The sequence below is a fragment of the Polyodon spathula genome, chromosome 15 (genome assembly GCF_017654505.1).
Source record: "Polyodon spathula isolate WHYD16114869_AA chromosome 15, ASM1765450v1, whole genome shotgun sequence".
Lineage (NCBI taxonomy): Eukaryota > Metazoa > Chordata > Actinopteri > Acipenseriformes > Polyodontidae > Polyodon > Polyodon spathula.
The window spans coordinates 21,472,531-21,488,315 of record NC_054548.1 but is presented as its reverse complement, the minus strand read 5'-3'; positions in this window follow the sequence as shown (position 1 = coordinate 21,488,315).

Below are 15,785 nucleotides of genomic sequence, written 5' to 3'. Positions count from 1 at the left end.
CTGATGAATCTTAGTGAGACGATATAACAGAATTTAGAATAATAATAAATCAAATATCTGAAATATATGAATCCAGTTTATGGGTCATCAATCAGGATTTTGGCCCAAGAATCTTTTTTTTTTTTTTTCCCTTCATTTTTATAAAACCCATTCTCAACTCTGTTCCCATGCATAAAAAAAGTCTATACGCTTTCAATAGGCTTACTTAAAAAAAAAAAAACAGTACATGTGACCAAAACACTAAAGCTAACTACACTATACTACATGCATTCTGAACAAAACATTTTACATGTACAAAAACAGCCAAGTCGGAAAAGGGGATCAGAACCCTATTGAAACATGATTCTATAAAAAGGCAAACTGTATAAAAGCCAACTGTAAAAAGGCCAGCTGTACAAAGCTGTAATTTCAATAAAAAAATTTAAAAAACTGTTTGGACAAACTTGATCCTCCCCCACACAGTATGCTGTTAGACATTTCAAAGGATGGAAGAGCCAGTTGACAGGACATAAAGTATCTCATATATATAATGTAATTGAAGGCCACCAATTGGGATTTACAATAACCTTTTTGCTGTTTCTTTGCAGCCTCAATCAGATCTGTTCTACAAGTTTCGGTTCTCGTATTGTTTCCAGTGGGAATGTTCACGTAATACAGGTTTTGACAGCTTCCCTTTAGTGGCTTATTTCTCTGATTTTTTATTTTTATTTTTTAACTTACACCACAGGAACTTAGGACATTGGACTTGCATCTAAAAGGTTTCTTAATTAGGTTTGGTTTTAACTACATAAAGCACACACACAGGCCATTATTTATTTATTTATTTATTTATTTTATCCTGAGCCAATTTTATGTACGGGTAGCAGTAAAGTTTTACTGGAAAATGGAAGTTCACAGGTAGGTAACAGAAGCTTGGCACATCAATTTGAATGTAGTGTTGTACATATCATGTTCATGGACAGCGCTTGGTTTTCACAGAAAACTTGTGTGTTAGCCCAGAGTATCAAATTAAACAAACAGAAAAACAAAATATTATTCTCAGCTAAGAATTTTATGATGGTGAGTATTTACAATCCCGTAAATGGAAATGTCTTAGTCATGGAAAATCACTGACAAGAATGAAGAAGTGCAAAAGAAACTGGAATACTGTTGTATCAGAGAAGGTCGATCATTACCAACAGGTTTATGAATGTGAACTTGGTCAAACTAATATGTATCCAGATTATCAGGCAGTTTTTATAGCATAGTATAGTAAGACTATACTTGAAAAAACAGATCCGTTAAAATAAAATAATGGCCCTAAACAATAAATATTTAGCAAGTTCAGAAAGAGTAAGGGTGGATGCAATTTCAGCTTTTGTAAAATTAAAACTACATATTAGGGATGTATTATTATCAATACCATTATTAATTATTAATTAAAATACCTTTAAATCTAATTCCTGAATGAAACTGCTTTTTTCTTGAGAAAATGACAACGGGACATAATTTCAAGGGGTTTACTTTGGTTATAACTAGGCTTGCTACTTTTCGATATTAATCAATAAAGCTCGTTAAACGTCGAATTCCCCAAAAATGCAACTGAAATAAATATATGTGCTATAAACGTTGGTAAAACCACTCACTATTTTTTATTTTCATACCAAAAATAATCATTTCAAAATCCTCTCTAGTTTCTGTAGTTTTTATTTTTGCTGTCTGTCCTGTCTCCGTTCCGCTCTGAATGGCTGGGGGTTGCTGTCAGTCATCTCATCTGTCTGTTAATATTGTAGTTTCACCCTATTCTGACGGATCTTGTTGACTGAAGCAGTGCTAGAATGCTCTCATTTGTTTAAATGACTATCAATCATCAAGACTTGCACTGACTACACTTTCATTTGCCATCTGCAATGCCTGTCATTCAAACTTTGAAATTAGCGGGTTAAAGTGTACATAAGCTTTTGCTTTAGGTATACGGTGACAGTTACTAGTTTGATTTGAAAATGGGGCGCAAGAGAAAAACACTTAATGAATATTGTACACAATACACTGGCTGACAGCTGAAGTCTACATGGTAGGACAAAGCGGGCCCATCTGCCTTGCCTTCCAGTGACTCTTGAATCTAGCTGTGCTGAAGCAGGGGAGGGGTGGAGCTCAGACTCTGAATATTAAGTACAATTTAGTTCTGTTCAACTATCTAATGTTTTGTTCTGTGCATATTATTTTTACTCATAAATTTATGGTATAAAAGTCTGTGCAGTAAACTTTTATATTTCTTTGGTTTATTGGAGACATTTTTTTTAATTTGTGTAGGATCTTTATCTTTATAAAGTATAGTCTGTTGTGACCAAACATTATTTCAATTAGAATATTGGTAACCACATGGAATATGATAAAGGGGTTTCACTAAATTAGACATTTTTCCATGGCATAAAAAGCCTGTTTTTATTTTTAAAGCATAAAGGTTGATTTCACCTATTCTCTGCTTGAATTGAAAAATAAAGATTAAAAAAAACTTGGTAAATTCTTTCTAAAATAAATGTTGATATTAATCGTCAATTTGGCAAAAAAATAAAAATTAAATAGTAACAAGCTTAGTTATAACAGAGTTGGAGGAACGCAAACAGCACGTTATGTATATAGTGATGCGACTTATTACAAATAAGGCTGTGGTGATTGTGGGCAATGCCTCTCATGTTAAAACTACTAACACAGTACCAAGCATGTTAATTTGTAAGTGTGAAAAGGATGGGTTCTGCATTCAAAAACTGGATGGAACAATCCATTTGGAGGCTAAACCAACAGAATAATAGCTCCAAAAGAATTAAATACAAAATTAAGAATGGCTCCCAGAATGGCTTAAAATTACTGATTGGGGTCATTGGGTTTGTTCTGTTGCTGTCTCCAGATCTGATCAAAATGATTTAGATTTTAAAATCAATGTAACACTCTCAACTTTGTGGATGTGTCCAGTGACAGTCTAGGCACAGTCATGGAACAAATCAAAGACTGTCCAAGACAAAAGCTTTTTTGATGGAATGTGCTTGTTGTTATTTACAGTGCAAGTCAAAACAAACAAACAATGGTTTGGAGGCAGTAAAGGGTAGAGTTCCACAGAAGTTTAACTTAAAACAAAAAAAATAATAATAATTAAACACAGAAAAATGTTTTTGGTTTCCTCAGCGTTTCCCAATATGAAAGAAAACAAATCAAGACCCAAGTTTCAAACAGCAGTCACAGTTATGGTATCCTTCACCCGAAGTCACACACACACACACACACACACACACACACACACACACACACACACACACACACACACCCCCGGGGGCTGTTGTTCAAATCATTAAAAAAGGCCCTTCCTGGCATTTTACACATTTTCATAGACAGATTAGATGTTTGATTGTTATATCCTTGGCCTTATTTGAATGATACAACCAGTGGCTTTGCAACTGAAGGAAGTGTGCTCAAGAAATAAAAAATGTAAGACCAAATGTGGGAACCAGAACATAAGGACAATGAAATTATCAGGCCAAAATCCTTGAATATAATAGACTGGAATCTAAACCTGCACTGCTCAATACAGACATATTAGATTCAAATCCTTTCTGGAAATAATCTGGACCTGCTTTAGAGAACTACAATTGATATTACACTGAGATGCCTATGAAAGAATTCCATCACACATAACCTGCACATCTCTCAAACAAATCTGGATTTATTTTAAGAATCAGATCAAAAGAAACTGGGAATTCTGGCTTTCTGAATATATCATTATAATTAAATGTTTGCAAAGCGATATTGAATTTTTACTGGCAATGGTTTTGATACAAGTAAGTTTTTACCAATTCATTCTCTTCCAGGCAGCTCAGAAAATTTCCAAGAAAGGTATTTTTAGGCATAGGGAGCAATTTATAAATGATCCACTGTTTGTTCTGACAAGGAACAGTGTTGGCTGTGTATTGTTTTGCACAACAACATTGAACTTAATTAAATAAAGCAAAAAACAAAAAAAAAAAAACAGCTTAAGAATAAGTTCCTTTTAATTTAAACAGATTCAAATGGAATAATTAGATATTTGTATTATTCATATGTTCATAATGTTAAAAGTCAAAATTAGTAAAAAATAATAATAATAATAAAAAAAAAAAGTTTATACTAAAGAGTTCTTTGGAATATAAATAGAATATTCCCTTTGCCCTCCAGTGCACCTCAACCAAACATCTGTAGAGAATTATTCTGTACACTTATCAGATATTCTTACAATGTAATTAATCATGAAATACAGCATGCTGTAGTCATACACTAAAAATGTACAGGAAATATTAACAAAAATGTATTGCTGGCATCATAGTTTGAACAACTCCCACCATCATAAAAAACATGAAGCAGTTAATCTAGTCTGTGATAAACATGTGGATATGGGTTGAGTGACCACATCCATGAAAAACAGTGTTTTAAAAATCCCACATTCTTTTCCATATATTGTTTCCCAATCCAAACAGAAGCTGTAAAAAATCAAGAAACGAAACTCGTCTAACCATAATTATAACAGTCTTTACAGCTGTCTGGATGGAGACCACAAAATAACTATTTAATTACTCTTGTCAGTGGCCTTGGCCCTTCAATCACTGGCAACTGATTTAAAAGATTTATATGCTGTATTCTGTATATCGTTCAGTTTCAAGACACATCTAATAAATGAGACTGGCAACAAACAAACAAACAAACAAAAATGACATCAACGGGTGTGCACTGACAGTTTATTCTGCCCTAAAACAGTACATGTTTTTCATTTATTCATTTTAAGTTTTTAAAAACTCACTGTTTGGTGCATGGATGGGTCTCAATAGAAAATTTAATATGTGCTTGTGGGCTGAAACAATAATACATGTAATAATAAACATTTACAAATGAAATATTATGTGTATTTTTGGGGAAATGATTATATTGCCTCACATGTCCTCTAAAAGGACACTAAACAGTTAATAATAGTCAATAATTGACAATAAGAATATGTCAACTTTCCCACCACTTTGTGGGAACTATGTTTTTTGGACTGTAATATTGCATGACAGAAGCAATAACATATTTTCCCTCTGTGTTCTGTTACAATTCAAATAGTGCATTGGCTCCTATAAACATAATTAAAAAAACAGGTCTCGCAAATCAAAGATGAAAAGTTGGAAATAAGATAACTTTTTTTTCACATTATCACACACAAATGGTTTTTATATTTGAAAGAGGAGCCTAAAATAATAAATTATTTTCTAGTCTTCAGAGAACTGCATTGGGAGTTCCTGGAACGACTGACTGCTCTTAAAAGATTGAAATTGCATTTAACAAGCTAATAGGGCAGACAAGGGAATATGTAATGGTAAATAGTGATGAAAACTAATAATATTCATTACAGAAGAGCTTATATTGTTAAAGAAATATGAAATTACTAGCACTTCCACTAAAGTGATCAAATTAAATAGAAAACACATGTAATGTTGTTTAATTGTGTGGTGCTACAGCACTTGTGTGAGAGAGTCTAAGAAAGAATATTCTCATATCATGTTATGGAATATTTTCTGTACGCTGTAAAAAAAAAAATAAAGACATTCTTCTCCATTTTGTGGTGTTTCCTGTATGTTTTTAGACAAAGAGAAAGAGATGTGATACCTTTGCTTGGACTAACTAAACAATAATTAAATCACAATCTTTCAAGACCTCAAAGGTCTCTCCTTCAGGTGAAAGTAGAAAAGAGAGATTGATGTTTACATTCAAAGGTGGCATCAGAACTTTAACAAAAAGAACCCATTTTGAATCACTGCAATTCGAATGTAAGAATAAAAGCTGTTGAGAAAAAAATGTGTGGCCATATAATAAACAATAACAACAACAAAGACAAAATAAATTTAAAAAATGATATGAATAAAATGCAAATAAGCTTTATAGCAGTATTTTCAAAATTAATTTTATATATATATATATATATATATATATATATATATATATATATATATACACACACACACACACACACATATATATATATATATATATATATATATATATATATATATATATATATATATATATATATATATATATGCGCTCTGGTCAGTACCCCATGATGCACCGCACACAGTTGACGTTCACTTCTGTTCTTTATTTCGCACGTCTGTCAAAATACTATCATCAACTTATATTATCATTAACTTCTACCGCGCATACTCTCTGTGAGAAACTCCAGCCACAGCAAACCACTATTTCTGCTCTGAGAGATGCTGCTGACTTTGCCTGGGTCAGTAGCAATTCCATTCTGGTTGTCTATGTGGCCAAGAAATTTCAGACCTCATCATGAACCAGCACTGGGGGCCAGTTTCAAATTGTGTAGTCTTAATCTGCTGAAAACAATCTCTAAATGGTCTAAGGCTACTTCTTCAGTATGAGCAAAAACTAGCAGATCATCCAGAGAGCACAACAGGTTAAGAAAATTTTGATCCCCAAAGATGCTAGTCATCATTCTCATAAAGCTGGCTGGACTGTTGCAAAGCCCCTGAGGTAGGTGATTGTACTCATCCAGCCCCATTGATGCAGTAAAGGCTGAGTTTCTTTTGTCATCTTCATGCAAAGGCATATTATAAAATCCTGACGTGAGGTCCATTGTATTAACAAAATGTGTCACCACCTAATGCAGCTAAGCAATCAGCCTGGTGTGGCAAAGGGTAAGCATCCTTCAATGTTCTGGCATTCAGCCACCTGAAATCTTTACAAATACGGAGATCCCCATTCTTTTTCCAGATAAGAATGAGTGGTGATACGTAATCACTGGTTGATTTCCTAATAATCTCCTTTTCCTACATCTCGTTGAGTACTTGACAAAGTTTCAGCTGATGAGCAGATGGGTTGCACCCGGCGGTAGGGCAACCAGAAAGGCTTCTCATCAGTAATGTGAATCTGATGTACAAATCCCTTTGGCTCCCTGCAATCAAGTTGGTGTCTTGAGAAAATATCTTTGTACTTCACAATGAGATTAGCCATCCGTTGTTTCCAATACTCTGACACTGGACATGAATCAATGTCCAGATCACTCAAGCCAATTATCTCCAGTTTCAATTTTGGTGGTACTAGATGTCAAACCCGCTTCTACTGATGGATCAACTTTTGCTTCCTGGTGACAGCTGGCAATGTTCTTTTCTAACCTTGGGTCATGGAGGTCCACAGTTTCAAAAGCTTCATGTCTTCAAGAGCTAGACAAGTGAAAATGTCAACAATCTTGGCATTGCGTTTTAGAATAACAGCATTGTTTGAGATGTTAAGAAGTTTCAATGGTACCCATCTGTCACCCCACAATGGTGTAGCTACCCTGGGCACTAATATATTTCTAGGGGCTGATCGTGTTGTAGTGGGTTCAGTAATTACAGTGCTACCATCAGACACAGCAGATCCTTGTGGCAATTTTCCCTATGCTAGATACTCACTCCCTGGCTGTAGAGTAACAGTTTTGGTACATCTGACTGTGCCCAAAAGTGTCAGGAAGTCTTTCACCTTTCCAGTGATTTATTCCTGCCAATATGGATAAAAACTGATCTGATTCTGAGCAATTGCCAAGGTTTGGTGTAGACATTGCTGTCCAATAGTTCTTGTGATGTTTGAATTGATGACATTTGTGCCCAGTATTAACTCATCTTGTTGTCTCTGTACAACTAGAGTTGGTACAATCAGCTTGTAACCATAAACTACCATTGCAACAATGAAAGTTCCCTTAGGTCGTACACGGTTTCCACCACAGCTTACCAGTATACATCTGTGTCCAAGCGGTCTGTCTCATTAATGACCCCACCTTCAAGAAGCTTTTCTTCAGCTAATTCATTCAGTGTACAAGCCATGGATCCAAAGTGTATTAAATACTAAATTTCCCACTAAAACTGGGGTATAAAACAGATTATCGCTCCCTCTTATCACATGTGTATTTTGAAACACAATATTCTCAGGTTCTGTAGATGTGACTTTGGCTTTGTGAAATAAAAGTTCAGCAGTAAAAGACTCAATGTGGGATTTTTTTTTTATTTCACCTGTACAGCCTCCCTCAAAGCACAGGCCAGCTAGTTTTCCTGGTTGGGCTCAGGGAACAAGGGCATTTTACTTTGGCAGTTGTGCTTTAAATGTCCAGGGGCGAAACATCCAAAATACCTTTTCTCAGTCATACAGTGAGATTTTGTAGTATGGCTTTTATCTTTACAGACCCTAAAAGTTTGCTTAGCCATGAGTCCTCGGCGTGGTCTACTGCTATAAGGCGCTCGGGGGAAATTATTCCTACTCTGGGCTCTGTCTAAAACTTGCTCAAACTTGCCCACATTGCAATCTATGATTATCTCATTTGACAGCTGAGGTGTATGAGCCAGGACGGGCACTGTGGAAAAGGGCTGGATATTGCGCGTTTCAGCTGTAAATTGGCAGTTCACGGCCAGGTGTAAGTCATCATGAAGCAACAGAGAATTGTGGCTCTTATGCTGTGGTAACATTGCAACCTTTCCAGAAGACCTTTGCTCTCTTTGGTATTCATAAACCCTTTCCAGAATTTCTTTTGTGGTCCAAGTTCAGAATCTGGGCAGTATTTAAGAAACATTTTAGCCACCATCTCTCCAATATTGTCCATCCTTTTACCCTACCTTAAATCAGCAGCTTTATTAGCTCTAATCCAGTATTCAACAGGATTTTCCTTATGTTTTGGCAATGTGGAATATAAATCTGCAAGTGGCAAGCAGGTAGATGTGTCACTAAAATACTGTAAAAGCATATTATGTATTACGTCAGTTTTGTGTCGTATCTAATGAAGGGTCACTTCTCAGGCCTATCACCCCAAGCTTTCCTCATTAGCCTACTCATTATTTCCTCTGATTGTTCAAAAAGGCAGCATTTCTGCTTTCTCATGTAAGCTTTCGTCAATTCTACCCACTCCTGTACATTGCATTTACCAGTACTGTCACCTCTGAAAATGGGTGGATCTCTGTTAGATTTACCATGTACATTTACTTGTTGCAGGTCATTCCCAGTAGTTTGTGAAGACTTACTATTTAACATGGGCTATCTATCTGGTCAACCAGTCCAGTCTCAACGTTTCTGTTGGAAAGTATTCTGGAAGCAATTGAGTCACCAATTTGCCAACCAATTTGCCCCATCATTTCAGTCAAGTGTTGCAGAGCATCAGTATTATTGCATGGAAAGAACAGGTGTTCCTAATGTTTTGTACAATCAGTGTGTGTGTGTGTGTGTGTGTGTGTGTGTGTATACAGTGCCTTGCAAAAGTATTCAGACCCCTGACCAATCCTCTCATATGACCGAATTACAATGAAATTTCATTTTGTTTGATATTTTATTTTTAAACACTGAAACTCAGAATCAATTATTGTAAGGTGACATTAGTTTTATGTTGGGAAATATTTTTAAGAAAAATAAAAAACTGAAATATCTTGCTTGCATTAGTATTCAACCCTTGTGCTGTGGAAGCTCCCAGTTTGCACCAATGAAAGAAATTGCCCTAACGAGGACACAATTACCTTACCATTGGCCTCCACCTGTGAACCATTAAAGTTGCTGTCACATTTTCTGGATAGAAACCCCACTGTTGAAGGATCACTGGTAATGCTGTGAATCTGAAGGAAAATGAAGACCAAATAGCATTCTACAGAAGTTAGAGATAAAGTAATACAAATGCATAGATTAGGGAAAGGGTACAAAATAATATCCAAGTGTTTGGATATCCCAGTGAGCACAGTTGGATCAATAATCAGGAAGTGGAAGCTGCATCACACCACCCAGGCACTGCCAAGAAAAGGCAGTCCCTCAAAACTCAGCGCTAAAACAAAAAGGAAACTTGTAAGAGAAGCCACAGAGAGGCCAACAATCACTCTGAAGGAGCTACAGAGTTCAGTGGCTGGGAGTGGAGTAATGGTGCACCAGTCAACCATATCAAGAGCTCTGCATAACATTGGCCTGTATGGGAGGGTGGCAAGAAAGAAGCCGTTACTCAAAAAGTACCATCTGAAAGCACGTCTGGAATTTGCCAGAAAGCATGAGAGTGACCCAGCTGCGATGGGGGAAAAGTTTTTGTGGTCAGGTGAGACCAAGATAGAGTTTTTTGGCCAAAACTCAAAGCGCTATGTGTGGCTCAAACCTAACACTGCCCATGCCTCAGGACACACCATCCATACAGTGAAGTATGGTGGTGACAGCATCATGCTGTGGGGATGCTTCTCATCAGCAAAGACTGGGCATCTTGTTACAATTGAAGGAAGAATGGATGGAGCAAAATACAGGAAAATACTGCAAGAGAATCTGCTTCAGTCTGCTAAAAAACTGAAGCTTGGGAGGAAATTCACCTTTCAGCAGGATAATGATCCCAAGCACAAGGCCAAAGCAACATTGGAGTGGCTCAAGAACAAAAAGGTGAATGTCCTACAGTGGCCCAGTCAAAGTCTTGATCTCAATCCCATTGAGAATCTGTGGCACTATTTGAAAATTGCGGTCCACAAGTGTTGTCCAACCAACCTGAACAACCTGGAGCAAATCTGCCAAGAAGAATGGGTCAAAATCATTCCAACACTGTGTGCAAAGCTGGTACATACCCCAAAAGACTTAAAGCTGTTAGTGCAGAGAAAGGTGCCTCCACCAAATATTAATGTGTGGGGGTTGAATACTTATGCAAGCAAGATATTTCAGTTTTTTATTTTTCTTAAAAATATTTCCCAACATAAAACCAATGTCACCTTACAATAATTGATTTTGAGTTTAAGTGTTTTAAAATAAAATATCGAACAGAACGAAATTTCAATGAACCATTTGTAATTCAGTAATATGAGAAAATTGGTCAGGGGTCTGAATACTTTTGCAAGGCACTATATATATATAGATATAGATATATTCCATCTAGGGTTTCTGTGACATCATAAACTAAACTTTCCTACTTTCCTACTGAAGAAGAGACCTTTGAGGTCTTGAAAGATTGTGATTTAATTATTGTTTAGTTAATCCAATCAAAGGTATCACATCTCCTTCTCTTTGTCTAAAAACATACAGGAAACACCACAAAATGGAGAAGAATGTCTCTATTTTTTTTTTACAGTGTACAGAAAATATTCCATAACATGATATGAGAATATTCTTTCTTAGACTCTCTCACACAAGTGCTGTAGCACCACACAATTAAACAACATTACATGTGTTTTCTGATTAATTTGATCACTTTAGTGGAAGTGCTAGTAATTTCATATCTCTTTGAAATGTAACGCATTTGTCTCATCAGTAATTTAACCCACAAATTGTGATGTCTTCTCAGTATGGTCATTTGTGTTAACATTTCTGGCAATATATATATTGGTATGTACTGTTACAATTTTTTGATTATTTGCATTTTATTCATATTATTTATGTATTTATTTATTTGTTTATTTATTATTTTGTCTTTGTTATTATCATTATTTATTATGCAACCTTACTGGTCTGTGTCTATATTAAAGGGGGGGGTAATGTTTATTTTTGTATTTGGAAGTGCATGTTGACCTTTGAGTTGAACAAATTTGAACTGTTTAATGTGGGAGAAAAACAGGAAATGCTAGGCAGCCAAAAGAGGTTATGTTGAGTTAAATACTTATTGGCCTACATTCTAAACTAAACAATGCCTTTCGAAAATTAATCTTAACAACATATCTACCCCCCTTCTAGAGATGTTTTTTGGGAAAAAAAAATCAAAGGTTAGCCTTATATGTCACATAACAACAAATGATATATCAATCTGCTTGCTTTTTTGAAGCTCACAACATTTGTCATGCAAATAATAAAGTTCTACTCTGATTTCAGATTGATTTCCTTCCTTAGGGTGGCTACGGCAACTGATAAGGTTCTATCCAGAATGTATCTGTCTCCCATTGTCTTGTCGTTTTACTGGTTGAAGACCGTAAGAGTCTGAGTTATATTCTCCTCCACTTCACTAACCTGAAAAACTATTTATACTGTATCAGACATGTTTCCTTCTGATACCAAAGGGAAAAAATACAAAAAAACATACTTTTACATATCCACACTCTCTATTATTATAATTTAAAACATGATTTCTACTGTTACAGACACCCAATTTTTCTCTCTGATTCAATTTCCTGCACAACGTTATACACATTGCTCATTTGGTATGAGAAACTCCACCTCTTGTGAAAAAGCATATATTATTAAACCTGCTGAGGGAAATGGTGGAGGGGTGTATGCACTGTACATACTGTTGTATGAGATGTGGTTTTCAAGTGGCAGATGGAAGTAGGGCAAAAAAAAAATGGCAAAAACAGTAAAAAAAAAATTAAAAAATCTGTAAAACATTGTTTAATCATTTATATGGATATCCGTTTCTGAATTATTATTTATTTATTTAGCAGACACCTTTATCCAAGGTGACTTATGGAGACTAGGTTGTGTAATCTATGCATCACCTGTAGAGTCACTTACAACATCTCACCCAAAAGATGGAGCACAAGCTCAAGACTTGCTCCAGGTCACACAATTAGTGAGCTGGGATTTGAACCAGAGACCTATTGGTTAGGAGCCCTTTTCCTTAACCACTGGACCACACAGCTCCTTATGCATTTCTTATTTAGCCCCTAGTATTGAAAGAGTTAATAATTACATTGTCTAATTGCATTGTCTGCTTTGTGGGAAACTACTGAGTGAGTACATGTAGTCAAGCAGCTAGACATGACGGGGTCTATTCATAAAGGGTTAACGCCTGTCAAAATGAGAAAACAGGAGCAGCTGATCGGATTTCGTCCATAGGCACTTATTTAACGGCAGTTGCTATTCATAAGAGATAATTGAGATGCATCATTAAGCCCCAACGAATTGAGATAAATCTTAACGATTACCCTATTAGCATAAAGTTTTCATCAGTCCTGAGCGTCAAGCTGCTATTCGTAAGAGTGAACGACAGCAAAATGCTGTCCACAACTTGGAGTTATTGAACGCTGGGTGTGGTGGAGTCTAAACTAACGGCAGCATCAAAATCACACTGTCAAAAAAGTTATCTGAGTGTATTTAAAATGTAAGCAATTGCTATTATAAAATGGATCAACCAACATTACGAAAAAAATCTCAAAAAAACAACAAAAAAAAAGTAAAAACATGTTTTAATTAACAAAAAAAGTAATTTTGATTAAATATCCTTCCACCTCTGCCTGAACTTATAAAAAAAGAAAAAATAAAACCAAAAATGCATTAATTAAAAAATAATTTCAGATGTTGAATTGACCCCCCCCCCCCCATGTGACCTGTTTTGACCAATCAGGATAGAGTATTTAAAATACCCATTTAATAACTATAAATAATGGGGTGCAGATGGGGGTGCAGCCGAACAAAGCAACTCCTAATATTGGCAAGGACGTTCTTAACCAGCTTGTAGAGAGGGAGTGGAACTATGTATACTTGTAGGCTTGCAGTAGTCACTAGGTCCCGTGGGATTGACTCCCTGTTATGCCGCTGTTTTCTTTTCTGTGTCAAATAAAGAAGAACTTATTAACCAACTGCTGCTGTTCCATACAGTGTTTTTAGAGAAAGTAATTGACTCCTGTTACATTTATCAAAATAATGAGGTATTTTCAAAAGGTATCGCAATACAACTACTTATTGAAAGAGTTAACATTTTCCTTGCTAGGACAGTAGCATTTATACTCAGCAGTGACCTAGGGCTAATGACTTAAGTATAGTGTGTTCTGGGTAAAGCTATTTTAATTTAAACAGTTAAATAACCAAAAAAAAAATGTTTTTCTATTATATGTTTCAGTTTTTTTGTAGGTGAATATTACATAATGCTATTTATTATCCTTTTTTTGTATTTTTGTTTTATAATATTGGACTTTTTTAAACATGAGAGAAAGAACTGCCGTGCATCTGCATATAACAGTAGAGATCACCACAAATCTTCTATACCAGACACCACACCTCAATGTGGCCAAATCTCTGTAATATACATTACTTTCTGTGAAAGTGTTTTGAAGAATGCGAATGTTTCCAACCCTCTCTAAAACTGCTGAAAATGTTTTAAGTGCAAACATGTGTTAATGACGGGACTTTTCACAAAACACGTTTGTACACAAAATACAGTCCAATAACAGGGAGGTATTGTAACTTCATACAAAGTTGTAATTTATATATATATATATATATATATATATATATATATATATATATATATATATATCTATATATATATATATATAATATATATAATGCACGCCAATCAGTGTAGTAAGGTTTTACGTTTAAAACAAATGTACCTTCAAAATAGAAGAAAAATAGAAGCTAGAAATGGTGTCAGAAACAACACCCCCCCTTCTCTGTTTCTTTGAAGTAATGAAGCCCCTGATGCACCATCACAATGCACACTGTTAGGATTTGCAAAACTCGCAGCCTCAAAAAGTTTCCACTTCATAGGTATTAAATTAACCACAGACTGTAACTAATCGTAAAGGAAGTTCAATGTTTTCAGAGTTTTGAGGGGTTTCATTTTAACATTTTAACATTTTATTTTGTGTATTATGATTTGTATATTTATATATAACAGCTAACGCTAATCTTTTTCAGTATGTAATATAGGGATCATTGAAATGTTAAATATTTTTGAAACCACTGCTGCATACCGAGTTGCCATTGCTCACTGAAGATAGCATTAAAGGGTAGACCACAATGGAACATCTACCTGAAGAGCTGGAACTAAATTTTTTGGTTTTTCCACAAGTTACTGTTTCTTTTGCTGGTTTACAATGCTTCTGTTCTGACAGTAAATGTTTCTTTTTTATTCTTGAATATCCAGCCAACCTATTCAATTCAGTTTTATTTAACATATTCCAAAAATACAAGCATTTATGTAATTATACAGTAATGCCATAGAAAAGAGCCTGGCTTTGCTAAATTACAGAATGGGACTAGATACCTATTAGAATATTTACCTAGAAATTACAATGAAAAAAAAAAAAATGACAGTTGATCAAGCAACTCTATAATACCAAACATGTAACTAATAGATAATCAGAATAATCTAGTGGTACATTTAATTAGTCTACCTTAACTAGCATACATCATATTTAAATAAGCAATTAACTGTACTCCCTTCAATAACATTTAAAACAAGTTATGGGCCTTAGCAACAAGTGCAAGGGCAATAGCAAAATCTCTGAAAAGAATAACATGTTACATGAAAGGAATAAAACTACAGTAGCAATACAATCTCTGAACAACATACCTGCTCTTAGCTCCAACTTAGTTGTTTCCTGTTATTTTTTTTACCACTAAAATTCCATTCTCTTTCAGAAAATGTCCCTTTGCCCTTGCACTTGTTGCTAAAAAGGGCTGTATGTGCAAGAACAAATACTGTTTACCATGCCTGGTTAATTACAATATCAGGATTTAGCCAAACCTCCTTGCAATGCAATGTTTTTAAAGACTTACTAAAATGTGTCCCTTGATTTCAGAGCTGGTAGTGAAGTTAGATAAATGCCAACCACAAGGGCATGGTTTTAAAAATAAGTACAATTCCAGAGTGACTCAGAAATAATGTATTTTATGATAGATACAGTGCTTGACACAGAAGTAGTAGTCTTAATTGCCATTCATTTTACACATTTAAAAAATGGTCTAGTCCAAATGAAATATTACAGTTCAATACCTGTATAAATCAGTTTTATATAGCACCTTTCATAGTGGACCACCATCAAAGTGCTTCACAAGATGCAGTAACAAAAAAATACATAATACTTTAAACAGAGAAATGCACAGTA